Genomic DNA, 16,746 nt, shown 5'->3' with positions numbered 1-16,746 from the left:
GTCTGTTTCTTTGTCCGTTTGATAATAGTGGGACAATGTTAATAGTCCTTCATGACTTCACGTGTGATTGACAAGGGTTTGAAAATTGCTGCCAGGGGCCCAGATATCTCCTCCCTCACTTCCCTCGCTAACTGGTATACGTTTCAGTTCGGCCTGCAGATGTATCCACTTTTAAAGTTGCTAAACCAGCTGCATCTCCCTATGTCTTAACCTCTGATGTTCCGAGGTCCTCTGCCCTGATATCTATACTTGCAGTGTCCTTCTCCGTTGTGAAGATTGACGCAAAATATTCATTGAGGACAGTGCCCATGTTTTCCAGGTCCACACAAAGATTACCTCTGTGAAATGAATGAGGAGATATCAGAGAGTTTTGAGATTTACAATCAAGAAAGAAATTGACAAAATGACTTCCTTGGAGAATCATACAACATACATTGTCCATTGTTGTAAACAAACAGAAGTTTTTGTTTCCACAGTTGTTTGCAAATAGCCAATCAAGATCATAAAATAATCTTTTAACATAATTTACAAAACAAGGCAATTGAGGAAGATGTATTGGATGTATTGAACTCTCAACTACCTCCCTTAAGTTGAGGAAAATCAATATTTTTCTTCTGGATAACTTTGGCAGATCTCTTCAAACAAGTCGCTGAACCCACAGATTTATGTGACCAACGAAGCCTGAGTCTTTTGCTTTACGATGCAGTCCAGATCCCTTGGCAGCTGGGTGAGGTAGCTTCATTTGGAGGCTGCAACATTGAACCAAGTATCCGCAGTTGCTTCCAACATGTAAGTGTGCTCTGCACCAATTCATAAGGTCAAGCGGGTCCACTTGCCAGTATGATTTTTGTGCTCATTTTTGGTTTGAATTGGTTCCAGAGGCCAACATGTACCACCACTAATCCAAGGCTATCATGTTGATAAGTAGTCAATGTTTTTATTAGATTAATGACAAAAAACAATGTCAGAAACCCCAGTGATAGTGTATGAGATACCATATCACTGAGGATAGCGGACGTAAGCTTGACATAATTAATCATGCAGCTGATCTTTTATTTCCCTCCAGGGCCAGAACAAACCAGAGATTGATGTTGAACGCTTTGTCGAGTGGATGAGATTGGAGCCTCAGTCCATGGTGTGGCTGCCTGTTCGACACCGTGTGGCAGCTGCTGAAACTGCAAAACATCAGGCTAAGTGTAACATCTGCAAAGAGGCTTTGTGAGGCTTTGCAAAAAGGCTTTGTGAGGGGTAGGTCATGCCTTACAAACCTTATTGAGTTTTTTGAGGATGTGACTAGAAAAGTTGATGAGGGTCGAGCTGTGGATGTGGTGTATATGGACTTCAGTAAGGCATTTGATAAGGTTCCCCATGGTAGGCTCATTCAGAAGGTCAGGAGGAATGGGATACAGGGGAACTTAGCTGCTTGGATACAGAATTGGCTGGCCAACAGAAGACAGCGAGTGGTAGTAGAAGGAAAATATTCTGCCTGGAAGTCAGTGGTGAGTGGAGTTCCACAGGGCTCTGTCCTTGGGCCTCTACTGTTTGTAATTTTTATTAATGACTTGGACGAGGGGATTGAAGGATGGGTCAGCAAGTTTGCAGACGACACAAAGGTCGGAGGTGTCGTTGACAGTGTAGAGGGCTGTTGTAGGCTGCAGCGGGACATTGACAGGATGCAGAGATGGGCTGAGAGGTGGCAGATGGAGTTCAACCTGGATAAATGCGAGGTGATGCATTTTGGAAGGTCGAATTTGAAAGCTGAGTACAGGATTAAGGATAGGATTCTTGGCAGCGTGGAGGAACAGAGGGATCTTGGTGTGCAGATACATAGATCCCTTAAAATGGCCACCCAAGTGGACAGGGTTGTTAAGAAAGCATATGGTGTTTTGGCTTTCATTAACAGGGGGATTGAGTTTAAGAGTCGTGAGATCTTGTTGCAGCTCTATAAAACTTTGGTTAGACCGCACTTGGAATACTGCATCCAGTTCTGGGCGCCCTATTATAGGAAAGATGTGGATGCTTTGGAGAGGGTTCAGAGGAGGTTTACCAGGATGCTGCCTGGACTGGAGGGCTTATCTTATGAAGAGAGGTTGACTGAGCTCGGTCTCTTTTCATTGGAGAAAAGGAGGAGGAGAGGGGACCTAATTGAGGTATACAAGATAATGAGAGGCATAGATAGAGTTGATAGCCAGAGACTATTTCCCAGGGCAGAAATGGCTAGCACAAGGGGTCATAGTTTTAAGCTGTTTGGAGGAAAGTATCGAGGGGATGTCAGAGGCAGGTTCTTTACGCAGAGAGTTGTGAGAGCATGGAATGCGTTGCCAGCAGCAGTTGTGGAAGCAAGGTCATTGGGGTCATTTAAGAGACTGCTGGACATGTATATGGTCACAGAAATTTGAGGGTGCATACATGAGGATCAATGGTCGGCACAACATTGTGGGCTGAAGGGCCTGTTCTGTGCTGTACTGTTCTATGTTCTATGTTCTATGTAGTACCCAATCGTAGGTTTCAGGTGAGATGTGCAAACCAGCAGAAAGTTAGTGGGAATTAGTTTTTAAAGAAAGCTTTAACTTTAGATGTTCTATTGGAAACTCTGTCAGTAAATGATAACTGAAATCGTCAAAAATCCCAACAAATTTATGGACCAGAGAAGTAATTAGGATAAATTAAGTATCAACTTCTTTACCTTAATTTTTGTGAGAGGTGAATGCTGCATGTTTATGGTATTTTGTTCACAGTTGCATTGATCACAGACACTGTGGCTCAGAATGGATTGTAACTCGACTTGCGGTTGCTTCTGTAATTTGCAATTATTGGGAATTTACAGAAAGGCCTTTTTATTAGTCCTGTAATCAGTGTGTGTGCATCCTATGAAAGTGATTGCTGTGGTGTTGCTAAATGATCGATAAAACTTCTTGTCCATAATTAGTAAATTAAAATGCATATTTGGACAGGATTTCTAAGGGGTAATTGAACCTTTTTGGTTAACTATTCTCCTACATTTCTACGATTGACCATCTTGGAAAAGGTGCATGTTACTGCCATTGATCTGACCAAACAACTCCCTGTCTAAGAAGTAAGACCCCAACTGTGGATGAAACTATGACTGCCATAACTAAGTAAAGAGCAACAGCGACCCGGAGTCAATTGAATTCCATCTGAAGCTTGAGGAATGGTGGCCTAACTCTGAAGGCCAAGATCTGTTAGCTTTTCATGGACTATGAGGAACAGGGCAGGATTTCACAGAATCTTTAAGATGCCATATCTTGTACAAAACTGAAGGAGAAATGTCAGATTGCTCAAAGAACCATGGGATCACCAGCCTTTCCATTGCTGGGAAGATTCTGGCAAGGTTACTTCTGAATAGGTTTATGCCACCATGGCAGATGAAAACCTTCCATGTGAAGGGAACTTTGTGAAAATGTTGGAGACAGAGCAGGACCAAATTACAGGAATGATTCCAGGGATGAGATATTTCATTATGAAAATTGACTGGGGGAGTTGGGACAGTTTTCCCCGGCTTTCCTAGCATTTGTTTCTCCCCAAACAATTTACCGTGTCTTCAAAATAAAAAGAAATATGTAATTTAACTACTTAACTTGCATTCCTTCAAAGGTTGAAAATATCTAAACAAAAATGAACATTTCTCTTACTTCTTGTTCTTTCTTTATAGGTACCGCAGTCTCAAGCACTTCAATTCTGACATCTGCCAAAGCTGTTTCTTTTCGGGGCGCACATCAAAGGGACACAAGTTACATTGCCCCATGGTGGAGTACTGCACTCCGGTGAGTAATATATTATTCCACTTGATAGAATTGTTCCAATCAGTGGAAACTTAGGGATTTAACCATTTAAATACAATCTTCCCTCAAAGTTGAAGTAGTTTGCTAAAATGATAAAAGGCCAACAGCTTAAATCAGGCTTCAATACCAGAAATGCAATATTGTGCAGAAGCTCTTTGAGGTCAAGTTGAGGCTCAAGGAAGAATGTGTTATCACGCCCACCCTTTTCTCCAGCTTTGTCACCGCCATTCTTAATCTCGTGAAGAACAAGCTTCCCAGTGGCCTGGACAGGATTGATGGAAAACCTTTTAACCTCAACCAGTTGAAATCGAAGAAGAAAATGACACTGACCTCGCATATGGAACTTCAGTATGTGGTTCACAATGTCATTTCCGCTCTCAGAAGTCTTCAAATCTCCCTTAAGGCCTTTGCAGAAGTATACTGAAGAATTAGCCTCAACCTTAAATTTGCCACCCAGGTTGATCGGGTTGTTAAGAAGGCATACGGTGTGTTAGCTTTTATTCGTAGAGGGATTGAGTTTCAGAGCCATGAGGGCATGTTGCAGCTGTACAAAACTCTGGTGCAGCTGCACTTGGAGTATTACCTACAGTTCTGGTCACCGCATCACAGGAAGGATGTGGAAGCATTGGAAAAGGTGCAGAGGAGATTTATCATGATGTTGCCTGGTATGGAGGGAAGGCGTTTTGAGGAAAGGCTGAGGGACTTGAGGCTGTTTTCGTTAGAGAGAAGAAAATTAAGAGGCGACTTAATGGAACCGTACAAGATGATCAGAGCATTAGATAGGGTGGACAGTGAGAATCTTTTGGCTCGGATGGCCATGTTTGACACGGGCTGGACATAGCTTCAAATTGAGGGGTGATAGATATAGGACAGAGGTCAGAGGTAGGTTCTTTACTCAGAGAGTAGTAAGGGCGTGGAATGCCCTGCCTGCAACAGTAGTAGACTTGCCAACTTTTAGGGCATTTAAATGGTTGTTGGATAAACATATTGATGATAATGGAATAGTGTAGGTTTGTTGGGCTTCAGGTTTCACAACATCAAGGCCGAAAGGGCCTGTACTGCGCTGTTATGTTCTGTGTTCGAACCTCAAGATGACTCAAATCCTTTACCAATCTGTCATGTTGTGGTCCATCTTTTCATCAAAATTAACAGAGAAATCCTCCCAAATGTAGAACATTTCCCTTAGATGGGACGCTCTCTCTCTTTTAAGGCTGACATCGATACAGAGATTCTAACATTACGTCCAATCTGCGAGTGGCACCTTTGGACTCCTAAGGATGAGAATGCTCAATTGTGACATCTGTGCTGATCGCAAGATCCTTGAGTTCAAGGCATGCATCGTTCAGCCTCTTCTATATGACTGTGAAACCTGGATAACATAGAGCTGCCACTTCAAGACCCGTTCAGCACAGTTTTATCATGGATTCTCCACATCAGCGAGGAGGAAAAACCTCCCAGCATCAGCATTGACGCCATGATGATTTGAAACAAACCTCATTGGGATTGCCATGTACTTGGGATGCCTAAGTTATGACTACCAAAGTAAATTTTTGCCAACTCAAGGAAGGCATCTGAACAAGAAGAAGTCAAAGGAAGCATTTAAAAGACCTTGAAATGTTCCTTCAAGAAGTAGTACTTGGAGGTCTAAGTATGGATATCCCCATTCAGAAGAAACCAACTTGGGGGAATCTCCTGTATGAAGGCACATAATTCTTCATGAACACCAGACAAGAAGTTGAAGTGTGGGAAAGGAACTGGAGAAAGGAATGCCAATGTTCTCAAGGCCGAGACCACTTCCACCACTCCGAAAGACCTCCTAAACGTGTGGTCAGATATGTGGCTCCAGTTCAGGCTAATCAACCCGCACAGAGCTCAGGACCTGTGTTATGGAATTTCCTAGCTGGGCAATCATACTTATCAGCCAGTGATGGTTCTTAATATTGTGCAGACTATGATTTGATCACAACTGAGTACTGTGTGTAGCTTTGAGCATTGCTATAGAAAGACCAGGTTTTATAGATTAATCAGAATGGTGCTGCATGAGAAACTGGAATTAAGAAGAGATAGGTGATACTTAATTGTTATTTGTTTCTGGGCCACTGGCATCACTAACTGGGCCGGCATTTACTTCCCATCCTTAGTTACCCTTGTCATTGTTGAATCATTGTAGTCCATGTGCTGTAGGTAGACTCAGTCAGTCAGGGGCGAATTTCCAGGACTTTGACCCAGTGATAGTGAAAGAACAGCAATATATTTCCAAGTTGAGATGGTGAGTGGCTTAGACAGGGTGTTGTAGGTGGTGCTGTTCTCATATATCTGTTACCCTTGCCCTTGTAGCTGAAATTTGTCATAGGTTTGGAAAGTCCTATCTCAGGATCTTTTGCAGATTTCTCAGTGCATCTCATAGATGGTACACACTGCTGCTTTTGAGCACTGGAGGGAGTAGGTTGCTTTTTCCTGGATGGTGTTGAACTTGTTGAGTGCTTTTGCATCTGCACCCATCTAGGCAAGTGGGGAGTATTCCACCATTCTTCTGACTTGTTCCTGTAGCTGGTAGACAGGCCTGGGGAATCAGGAGGTGAGTTACTTGATGCAGTAATCCGAACATTGGGCCTGCTCTTGTAGCCACTGCATTTAAATAGGAAGTCCAGTTGAATTTCTGTTCACTGGTAAAACCTGGGATTTTGATAGCGGACAATTCAGTGATGGTTACACCATTGAATGTCGAGGGACAATTTATGGATTTTCTCTTACTGGAGATGGTCATTACCTAGTATTTGTAAAGTATAAATGCGACTTGCCACTTAGCAGCCCAAGCCTAGACATCGTTCTGGCCTTGTTGCATTTGGACATGGACAGGTTCACTATCTGAGGAGTGGTGAATGATGCTGAATATTCTGCTATCTCTGGTGAACATCCCCACTTCTGAGCTTATGATGGAGAGAAGGTCATTGATAAGGCAGCTGAAGATGGTTAGGCTTAGGACTGTACTCTCAGGACCTCCTGCAGGTGACCTCCAACAACCAAAATGCCTCCCTTTAGGAGAGGCGATGACCTAATGGTATTATGACTGGACTATTAATCCAAACACTCAGGTAATGTGCTGAGGACTTGGTTCAAATTCCACGATGGCACATAATGGAATTTGAATTCAATGAAAATCTGGAATTAAGAGTCTAATGATTACCGTAAATCCATTGTCAATTGTTGGAAAAACCCATCTGGTTCACTGATGTTCTTTAGGGAAGGAAACTGCGTCGCCTGGTGTGGCCTACATGGAACTCCAGATATCAGTTATGCAATTTGAGATGGGCAATAAAAGCTGGTCTAACCCGCAATGCCCTCTTTCCCATGAAAGAATGGAAAAAATATCGTCCTCTGTGCAGATATTATTCGAACCAGTGGTGAGTTTCTGCTGGATTCCCATCAGCTCCAGTTTTGGTAGCGCTCCTTGATGCCACACTCGGTCAAATGTAGCCATCCTTAGCTCACCTCCGGAATTCAACTCTTTCGACCATGTTTGAACAAAAGCTGTAATGAAGTCAGGAACTGATGAGGTGGCAGAATTGAGGATCTTGTACAGGGATCCGAGGGATGTGGCATATCGAGATTTCCAGAAAGAATTTGACCAGTTGCTGCATAAAAATGTGAACCAGAACGTTAGATCCAAGGGGATGAAGGGTAGAATATTGGTTTGAATAAAGGCCTGGCTAACTGACAGAAAGCTGAGTGTCAGGATAAATGAGTCTTTGCCTGGATGGTGAATTGTCACTAGTGGGGTGCTGCGGGTTCAGTTCTCTGACCTCAACTATTTGTAACCTATACAAATGATATGTAAGCAGAGACAAAATGTAACATAACAGAATGCATGGATGATTCTGAAATAGGTGGGACAACAGCCTGTGATGTGAAATAGAACATACAGAGCGGAACATTGACAGGCGAGGAGAATGGACCAGAATCTGGCAGGTGGTTTATGTGGATAAGCACAAGGCTTGCCTGTTTTGCCCAGGGGAAAAAAGGGCAAATTATTATTTAAATGGAAGGAAGATTCAAAGTCTGTTATCTGGCTGCCTTTGTGCATGAATAGCCGAAAGTGGGTATGCAGGTATAGCATAGCATAAGAAAGGCAGATGGAACTCTGGCATTTGTCACAAAAGGACTGGATCATTAAAGTAACAAAGTGTTTTTCCTCATACATTGGGTGTTGGTGAGACCAGAGTGTTGTGTCCAGTTTAGATCCCCTCACTGAGGATGGATACGTTTGTACTGGAGGCAGTTCGGAGGAGGTTTAACTGATTGATTCCAGGGATGAAAGGGCTGTCATATGAGAAGTGGCTGAGTAGCTTGCGCTTGTACTTGCTGGCGTTCGAAAGAGTGAGGGGGTGGTTCTGATTGAGGTATATAAAATAGTAAAGGGGATTGAAAAGATGGGCATTGAGCACATGTTCTGCATTGTGGAACAGTCTCAAACAAGAAGCTGTGGCTGTTGAGTGAGAGATGGAATGTTCAAAATGGAGATGAGGAGAGGGTTGTGAATCTGTGGAATTCATTGCCTCTGAATGCAATGGAGGCAGCACCAATCGACCGATCCAGGAAAGAAATAAATATGTTTCTGATGAAAAATAGGGATCAAGGGCCATGGGGAGCTGGCAGGAGAGTGGAGTTGAGATCAGGAAAAGATCAGCAACCACGACTAACAAGATAAGTCAGGGACAGGATGAAAGCAAAAGAAAAAGGATAAAATGTGGTGTAGGTGAGTGGGAAGCCAGAGGATTGGGAAGCCTTTCGAAAACTAGCAGAGGACAACTAAAAAGGCAATAAGGGGGAAGATGATGAAATATGAGGGCAATATTAATGAGGGTAATATTAAAAAAAAATTGCAGGAGTTTTTTTTCAGCTATAAAGGTAAGAGAGAGGCAAGAGTACAAATAAAGAGAAGAAAGAAAATTACAGCACAGGAACAGGCCCTTCGGCCCTCCAAGCCTGCACCGATCGAGATCCTCTGTCTAACCTGTCACCTATTTTCTAAGGGTCTGTGTCCATTTGCTCCCTGCCCATCCATGTACCTGTCCATAAGACCTTAAGACAGAGGAGTGGAAGTAAGGCCATTCGGCCCATCCGGTCCACTCCACCATTTAAATCATGCCTGATGGGCATTTCAACACCACTTCGCTGCACTCTCCCTATAGCCCTTGATTCCTTTTGAGATCAAGAATTTGTTGATCTCTGCCTTGAAGGCATCTCACGTCCCGGCCTCCACTGCACTCTGCGGCAATGAATTCCACAAGCCCACCACTCTCTGGCTGAAGAAATGTCGTCTCATTTCAGTTTTAAATTTACCCCCTCTAATTTTAAGGCTGTGCCCACGTGTCCTAGTCTCCCCGCCTAACGGAAACAACTTCCGAGCGTCCACCCCTTCTCAACCATACATTATCTTGTAAGTTTCTATTAGATCGCCCCTCAACCTTCTGAACTCTAATGAGGACAATCCCAGGATCCTTAGCCGTTCATCATACATTAAACCTAGCATTCCAGGGATCATCCGTGTGAACCTCCGCTGGACACGCTCCAGGGCTAGTATGTCCTTCCTGAGGTGTTGGGCTCAAAATTGGACACAGTTTTCTAAATGGGGCCTAACTAGAGCCTTATAAAGCCTCAGAAGCACATGGCTGCTTTTATATTCCAACTCTCTTGAGATAAACGCCAACATTACATTCGCTTTCTTAATTACGGACTCGACCTTCAAGTTAACTTGTAGAGAATCCTGGACCAACACTCCCAGATCCCTTTGCACTTCTGATTTGCAAATTTTCTCACCATTTAGAAAATAGTCCATGCCTGTATTCTTTTTACCAAAGTGCAAAACCTCACATTTACTCACATTGAATTTCATCAGCCATTTCGTGGACCACTCTCCTAAACTGTCTACATCTTTCTGCAGCTTCCCCACCTCCTCAGTAGGACCTGTCTGTCCACCTATCTTCGTATCTTCGGCAAACTTCGCCAGAATGCCCCCAGTCCCTTCATCCAGATCAGTAACATATAAGGCGAACAGCTGTGGCCCCAAAACTGAACCCTGCGGGACAGCACTCGTCACCGGTTGCCATTCCGAAAAAGAGCCTTTTATCCCAACTCTCTGCCTTCTGTCAGACAGCCAATCCTCAATCCAACCCAGTATCTCACCTCGAACACCATGGGCCCTCACCTTGCTCAGCAGCCTCCCGTGAGGCACTGTATCAAAGGCCTTTTGGAAGTCTAGATGGACAACATTTACTGAGTTTCCCTGGTCTAACATACTTGTCACCTCTTCAAAGAATTCGAATAGGCATGACCTCCCCTGACTAAATCCATGCTGACTTGTTTTAATCTGACCCTGCACTTCCAGGAATTTAGAAATCTCATCCTTGACAATGGATTCTAGAATTTTACCAACAACCGAGATTAGGCTAATCGGCCTGTAATTTTCCATCTTTTGCCTTGATCCTTTCTTAAACAAGGGAGTTACAACAGAAATTTTCCAATCATCTGGGACTTTCCCTGACTCCAGTGACTTTTGAAAGATCACGACCAAAGCCTCTGCGATTTCCTCAGCCACCTCCCACCGAACTCTAGGATGTAGCCCATCGGGGCCAGGAGATTTATCAGTTTTTAGACCCTTGAGCTCTTCTAGCACTTGCTCTTTTGTAATGCCTACTGTACTCAACTCTGCCCCCGGCTCTCCCTAATTGTTGGCATACTACTCATGTCTTCCATTGTGAAGACTGACGCAAAGTACTTATTAAGGTCTTCAGCTATTTCCTTTTCTCCCATCAATAGCCTTCCAGAATCAATCTGGAGCGGCCCAATATCATCTTTTGCCTCTCGTTTGCTTCTTACGTATTGAAAAAAGCTTTGACTGTCATTTCTAATATTACTAGCTTGCCTACCTTCATATATGATCTTCTGCTTCCTGATTGCTCTCTTTGTTATCCTCTGTCTGTTTTTGTGGCCTTCCCAATCTTCTGATTTCCCAGTGCTCTTGGCCATTTTATAGGCTGTCTCTTTTTCTTTGATATAGAACATAGAACATAGAACATAGAACAGTACAGCACAGAACAGGCCCTTCAGCCCACAATGTTGTGCCGACCATTGATCCTCATGGATGCACCCTCAAATTTCTGTGACCATATGCATGTCCAGCAGTCTCTTAAATGACCCCAATGACCTTGCTTCCACAACTGCTGCTGGCAACGCATTCCATGCTCTCTCAACTCTCTGCGTAAAGAACCTGCCTCTGACATCCCCTCTATACTTTCCACCAACCAGCTTAAAACTATGACCCCTCGTGCTAGCCATTTCTGCCCTGGGAAATAGTCTCTGGCTATCGACTCTATCTATGCCTCTCATTATCTTGTATACCTCAATTAGGTCTCCTCTCCTCCTCCTTTTCTCCAATGAAAAGAGACCGAGCTCAGTCAACCTCTCTTCATAAGATAAGCCCTCCAGTCCAGGCAGCATCCTGGTAAACCTCCTCTGAACCCTCTCCAAAGCATCCACATCTTTCCTATAATAGGGCGCCCAGAACTGGACGCAGTATTCCAAGTGCGGTCTAACCAAAGTTTTATAGAGCTGCAACAAGATCTCACGACTCTTAAACTCAATCCCCCTGTTAATGAAAGCCAAAACACCATATGCTTTCTTAACAACCCTGTCCACTTGGGTGGCCATTTTAAGGGATCTATGTATCTGCACACCAAGATCCCTCTGTTCCTCCACGCTGCCAAGAATCCTATCCTTAATCCTGTACTCAGTTTTCAAATTCGACCTTCCAAAATGCATCACCTCGCATTTATCCAGGTTGAACTCCATCTGCCACCTCTCAGCCCATCTCTGCATCCTGTCAATGTCCCGCTGCAGCCTACAACAGCCCTCTACACTGTCAACGACACCTCCGACCTTTGTGTCGTCTGCAAACTTGCTGACCCATCCTTCAATTCCCTCGTCCAAGTCATTAATAAAAATTACAAACAGTAGAGGCCCAAGGACAGAGCCCTGTGGAACCCCACTCACCACTGACTTCCAGGCAGAATATTTTCCTTCTACTACCACTCGCTGTCTTCTGTTGGCCAGCCAATTCTGTATCCAAGCAGCTAAGTTCCCCTGTATCCCATTCCTCCTGACCTTCTGAATGAGCCTTCCATGGGGAACCTTATCAAATGCCTTACTGGCCTTTCCTGACCTCCTTTGTCAGATGTCCAATAGCAGCGGTGAAGAAGCTGCTGTTGGGGAAATAGAGGCATTGGTGTGCTGTTTTCACTCATTGCAACGATCTGGGTGGACCAGGAGAGATCGTTGGTGATCGTCACTCTCAACTATCTCCACCTCAGCAACATCTCTCACACTGTCTGATGCAGGCACTCACACGCTCACATTCTGTCGCCCATTCTGTCTGTCTGACTGTCTCTCTCTCTCCCTCATCGCCCATCTCTCTCCCTGTCCCTGTCTCCCTCCACCCCCCCCCCCGACCAACCTCTCTGTCTTTGTCTCTCTCTCTCTCTCTCTCTCTCACACCAACTCATTGCTCAGTATTCCATGGTATCTCAATTGTTGGAAGAATTAACTTGCACTGAGCATGGATTTTCTCCCAATATAGTTATGACAAAGCAGAACCAATTCTGCCTTGAAGAAGAAAGGCAGGAGCCATAATAACTTGTGATTGTTTAGCTGAAGGAACCGTGCTGTGATATGCATCCAGATAGGATGCTTTCTGTGGTACATCAGTGAAAGTTGTCCTTGTGGACGCACAGAATTACCTTAGCCTCCTGGGAAGTAGAGACAATGGTGTGCTTTTTTGCCCATTGCAACGATCTGGGCGGACCGGTGAACTAATCTAAGCCCATCCCCCTACATGATCCCATTATCATCCATATCCAAGGACTGTTTAAATGCCCCTAATGTGGCTGAGCTAACTACATTGGCAGGCAGGGGGTTCCACGTCCTTACCACTCTGAGTAAAGAACCTGCCTCTGACATCTATCTCAAATCTATCACCCCTCAATGTTTAGCTGTGCCCCCTCATACAAGCTGACATCATCGTCCTCGGATAAAGACCCTCACTGTCCACCCTATCTAATCCACTGATCATCTTGTATGTCTCTATTCAATCCCCTCTGAACCATCTTCTCTCCAACGAGAACAGACCCAAGTCCCTCAGCCTTTCTTCAGAAGTCCTTCACTCCAGACCAGGCAACATCCTGGTAAATCTCCTCTGCACCTTTCCAATGTTTCCACATCCTTCCTGGAATGGGGTGACCAGAACTGTACACAGTATTCCAAGTGAGACCGCACTAGCTTTTTGGACAGATGCAGCATGACATCACGGCTCTGGAACTCAATCCCTCGACCAATAAAACCTAATACACCGTAAGCCGCCTTAACAGCACGATCAAACTGGGTGGCAATTTTCAGGGATCTACGTACATGAACACCAAGATCCCTCTGCACAGCAACACTACCAAGAATCTTTCCATTGACCCAATATTCTGCCTTCCTATTATTCCTCCCAAAGTGAATCACCTCACATTTATCCACATTGTACTCCATTTGCCACCTTTCAGCCCAATTCTGCAGTTCATCCAAGTTTCCATGCAACCTGCAACATTCTTCCACATTGTCCACCACTCCACCGACTTTAGTGTCATCTGCAAACTTAGTAACCCATCTACCAATGCCTCCGTCCAAGTCATTTGTGAAAATGACAAACAGCAGTGGTCCCAAAACAGATCCTTGAGACACACCACTAGTAATCAGACTCCAGGCTGAATATTTTCCATCAACCACGACTGGTTGCCTTCTTACTGAAAGCCAGTTTCTAATCCAACCTGCTAAATCTCCCTCAATCCCATGTCTCCATGTTTTCTCCAGTAGCCTACCATGTAGAACCTTATCAAAGGCTTTACTGAAGTCCATGTCCACCACGTCAACTGCCCGACCCTCATCCACATGCTTCGTCAGCTTCTAAAATGACTCAGTGAGGTTTGTGAGACATGACTTGCCCTTGACAAATCCATGTTGACTATCTCCAATCAAATTGGTGCTTGCTCGATGATTATAATACCTATCTCTTATAACCCTTTCCAAAACATTGCCGACAACAGATGTAATGCTCAATGGTTTATAATTACCTGGGTCATCTCTACTGCCCTTCTTGAACAAAGGCACAACATTTGCAACCCTCCATTCCTCTGGTACTAAACCTGTAGACAATGAGGACTCAAAGATGAAGGCCAAAGGCTCCACCACCTCCTCCGTAGCCTCCCAGAGAATATCAAAGTTTCGAAGGAACTGATGCGTTGTATCCGGAGGTTGGTGGGGTGGTACGTGAGGATGAGGAAGACTTTGTTTTGGTTGTTGTTGTGGGGTGGGGTGAGACGGATTTGTTGCAGGAAATGCTGGAGACACGGTCGAGGGCGTTATCAACCACTGAGCGGGGGAAGTTGTGGTCCTTGAAAAATGAGGACATCTGAGATATACGAGAGTAGAATACCTCATCCTGGGAGCAGATGCAGAGTCAAAGGAATGGGGAAAGTGGATGAATTGTTGCGGGAATTTGGTGGGAGTTGGTGGACTTGAAATGGATATTTGTTTCTTGGTGGTTGGAAATAGAGAGGTCCAGGAAGGAGAGAGAGGTATCAGAGATTGTCCAGGTGAACTTAAAGTTCGGGAGGAAGGTGTTGCTGAAGTGGATGTTAGAGCCCCTTGTGGGAGCACGAGGCAGTGCCGATACAGTCATCAATGTAACGGAGGAAGACGTGGGGTTGAGGGCCAGTGTAGGTACGGAAGAGGGAGCGTTCCATGTAACCTACAAAGCGGCAGGCATAGCTTGGGCCCAGGTGGGTACACTGGCCACCCGCTTTGTCTGTAGGAAGTGGGAGGAATTGAAAGAGAAATTGTTGAGGGTTGTTCAAGAACCACAACATCCCCCTCCTCAATAGTCAAAAACGCCCTCAACCGTGTCACCCGCATTTCCCACAACTCATCCCTCATACCCGCTCCCCATAATAACTACCAAAACAGTGTCCTCCTCACCCTCACCTACCACCACACCAACCTCCGGATTCCATGCATCGTCCGCCGACACTTCTGCCATCTGCAATCCGACCCCACACCAAAGACATTTTTCCCTCCACACTTAGATGACTCCCTTATCCGCTCCACACTCGCCTCCAGCACCCCCTACACCCAGCACTTTTCCCTATATATCCACAAATATTGTCATCATAATGTTTAAAATTCACTTGTCCCAATACCTCCCCCCTCACCCCCATCCCAGACCCCAGGAAGAATTTCCACATCAAACAGATGTTTACCTGCACATCTGCTAATGTGGTATACTGTATCCGCTGATCCCTTTGTGGCCCCCTCTACATCGGGAAAACCAAATGGAGGTTTGGGGACTGCTTTGCAAATCACCTATGCTCAATGCACTAAAGAACTGCACCTCCCAGTCGTGAACTGTTTTGACTCTCCCAATCCTCAGATAGGATGTCCATCCTGGGCCTCCTGCAGTGCCACAACGATGCCACCTGAAGGTTGCAGGAGCAGCACCTCGTATTGCGCTTGGGAACCCTGCGTCTCCGTGGAATCAATGTCGACTTCACAAGCTTTGAAATCTCCCCTCCCCCTCCCGCATCCCAAAACCAGCCCACCCTGCCACCTCAAGCCCCACCCCCATCTCCTACTTCCTAACCTCTTCCCGCCCCGGAGACCTGTTCGTCCTCCCCGGACTGACCTCTCCCCTCCCTACCTCCCCACCTACACTCACCTCTGCTGGCTCCATCCCCACCTCTTTAACTTGCCTGTCTCCTCTCCACCTATCTTCTCCTCTATCTATCTTCGATCCGCCTCCCTCCTCTCCCTATTTATTTCAGAACCCTCTCCCCTCCCCCTTTTCTGATGAAAGGTCTCGGTCCAACATGTCAGCCTTTGTGCACCTAAGATGCTGCTTGGCCTGCTGTGTTCATCCAGCTGCACACTTTGTTGTGTCTATATCTCTTAAGAACCTCATTAAGTGAGTTCTAGAGAGAACTATGCAGGGTAGACTTTGGGTTTATCATTCTAACTTGCCAGCCCTGAAAGATGAAAGTTGGTTTATGTTGGATGTTTGTTTCATAGCTACGAAAGAGATCCTGAAAGGATTGTTCGTATCTTTTGTTGAGAATTTTACCCATTTAGTCACTCTAATCCTTCTCCTTTTTTAAAGTTTCCTTGGGAGTCATAAATTTCAAATATCTGCAGAATTTTATTCGGCTTGGCATTGGCTCTCCGTGATTCCCTGTTAATGGCTCCGCGACCTGCTAGCTAATTAGAGAATTTATCATTGATGTGCCTGTCATAAAATCTTTAGTCTTATACTTTCTATTCCCAATTTCAGGAGAAAGTCCAGAGAGACCTTTTAGAGGAAAGGGGTTTAGAAAGAAAACTTAAGTTCTATAGATCAAAGTCATGAATAGTTGATAAATTATTTGCGCTTCATATTTCCAGAACCTACCCCGGAAGAGAGAGCCCAGAGAATTGCCAAAGCTGTCCGCAAACAGTCAATAGAAGTGAAGGAAACTTGGGAGCAATTGAAAACCCATGCGAGCAACTGGCAGAAACAGGTGGAAAAGGTGTTGGAGAAACTTCAAGAACTGCAGAAAGCTCTGGATGATCTTGAGGCTCATGTGATAACAGCTGAAGGGGTCCGCACTGATTGACAACCTGTGGGTGAACTGCTTATTGACTCATTGCAGGATCACATTGATAAAACCACAGTAAGTGCAATTACATTACACTTCATTTATGAACAGATGTAACCACAATGTTGTATCGAGACGATCAGTAATATGAGTAGTGAAGTAATATTGATTGAATGGTTGTTAACTTAATTTGCAAATTAAAACTTCGTTGAGCATGCCTTCTG

The 16,746-nt window shown here is 44.8% G+C and overlaps 1 long non-coding RNA gene across 2 annotated transcripts in view; it reads left to right on the top strand.

Moving 5' to 3' along the window:
• The window catches only part of LOC132209153 (uncharacterized), a 1,475,533-nt gene that overhangs the window by 1,314,693 nt on the left and 144,094 nt on the right, over nucleotides 1-16,746 (top strand). For both annotated transcript variants that reach the window (XR_009445245.1, XR_009445244.1), the window contains 4 exons: nucleotides 632-789; nucleotides 1,067-1,248; nucleotides 3,674-3,785; nucleotides 16,329-16,597. This is a non-coding gene — a long non-coding RNA (uncharacterized LOC132209153). The remainder of the gene's footprint in view (nucleotides 1-631; nucleotides 790-1,066; nucleotides 1,249-3,673; nucleotides 3,786-16,328; nucleotides 16,598-16,746) is intronic.

Source organism: Stegostoma tigrinum, unplaced genomic scaffold, assembly GCF_030684315.1.
Source record: "Stegostoma tigrinum isolate sSteTig4 unplaced genomic scaffold, sSteTig4.hap1 scaffold_68, whole genome shotgun sequence".
NCBI classification, from domain to species: domain Eukaryota; kingdom Metazoa; phylum Chordata; class Chondrichthyes; order Orectolobiformes; family Stegostomatidae; genus Stegostoma; species Stegostoma tigrinum.
The sequence above is the reverse complement of the archived record's forward strand: the minus strand, read 5'-3'. Positions and strand labels throughout refer to the sequence as shown.